General features: G+C 30.5%; 1 protein-coding gene across 2 annotated transcripts in view; it reads left to right on the forward strand.

The window, feature by feature from the left end:
- Positions 1-1,588, forward strand: part of LOC100166370 (E3 ubiquitin-protein ligase TRIM9) — a 90,906-nt gene that overhangs the window by 77,718 nt on the left and 11,600 nt on the right. The window lies entirely within an intron of this gene.

Below are 1,588 nucleotides of genomic sequence, written 5' to 3' on the forward strand. Positions count from 1 at the left end.
GATAATCATGTACCTACTCGCTTCCGCTACAATAACTTATTGTCATAATGTCATATTTTAAGTAATTGGACCATTAGTGTCACATGCGCAATACTCGCGTGTAATCCCCTCGACCCCATTAAATACCTATTAAGTATGGAGTACGGACAATTTGTGACAAGTGACAACGGACACACAACAATACGATGATGTCTGATTAGACTGGTTTGCGATTAGGTATTAACAGATACGAGCGTCTAGAGAGTAGAGACCATACTATTATCTATGGTTATAACCTCGAATATTTTTCCAATTATTTCCCGTGTGATAAGTTTGCATGGCATAATATCTATTATCTATGCTAGAGACCACGGCTATCTTTAATCGTGCTAGAGACTGATAGTGCCTACTATCTTATATTGTGCTCTCTGCAATAATTGCAGCTGACATCGTGGTTCCGTGGTTATATGATATGGAAGTATACCTTATACTGGGTTAACGTTAATCACATAAAAATACGTTAGTTATTAAATAAACGGTTAAGGTTATAAGATAACTCATAATTCATAACTAAGGGCCTGTTTTACAATCATAGTTTAAACCTCGGTTACGCTTGAACCACTGATTTTACCGGCCGAATTCGGTGGTTTAACCGGAGTTCAACTATTGTAATACGGGCCCTAACTGAATCCGTGACTCATGGTCGTAGCCCGTAGGTATTTTATTTTTTAATATACCTAATACCCTATTGGTTCTTCTATAAAGTATAATTATTGTCTTTATTATTATTTACCACATATTGTATTTTACGTATTTTATTTAATAATTTAATACTTTAATCAAACATATATGTACCTGAATTGATTTATGACACGTGGATTGGATGCTTGGCGATTACATTTGTACAATTTATGGGTAAGTACTAAGTTTCACTAGTTGGTAGTTGCAAAAATTAAAATAAATAATACAATATGTTATTAACTTAAGACATTTTGATTTCAGTTTAATCATTTATACATAATATACTATTTTTGTTCAAATGTATACCTAACCAAGGAACACAGGTACTTACTGGATAATACATGACTTGTTATGCAATCAAATGGCATATGACAACACAGAAATATTGCAACCAACTATGATGTTCCTGCGACCTGCCAGTTATTGTAGAGTTTGTTTTGATGACGGATGATTTGAAGGATATAGGTACAGGGTGTTTTAAGTGTTTTGTCATAGTATATTTCACTATGAAATATGTAAATTATGAAAATCTGACCTATGTTAAAACAATTTGGAATCATAATATATTCTAGTTGAATTTAATATTAATTCATTGGCATGAATTTGTGGTTTTAAACTAAAATCAGAAGATTTAAATATTATGCTACTTTAAATTTAAATATGATTTGAAACTACCTATCACATACAATTCAGAAGATCCTGTATGTTTAATTACAATTGAAAATGGCAACAAAATAAAAATAATGTTTCACATATTGGATTTAAATATTTCAACAGACTACAAAACAAATTACGTATGTATAAATATTTTTAATTGTAATATTATTTAATTATTATAGTGAGAATTAAATTTTTTAGATAATCAAGA

Source organism: Acyrthosiphon pisum, chromosome A1 (assembly GCF_005508785.2).
Source record: "Acyrthosiphon pisum isolate AL4f chromosome A1, pea_aphid_22Mar2018_4r6ur, whole genome shotgun sequence".
NCBI lineage: Eukaryota > Metazoa > Arthropoda > Insecta > Hemiptera > Aphididae > Acyrthosiphon > Acyrthosiphon pisum.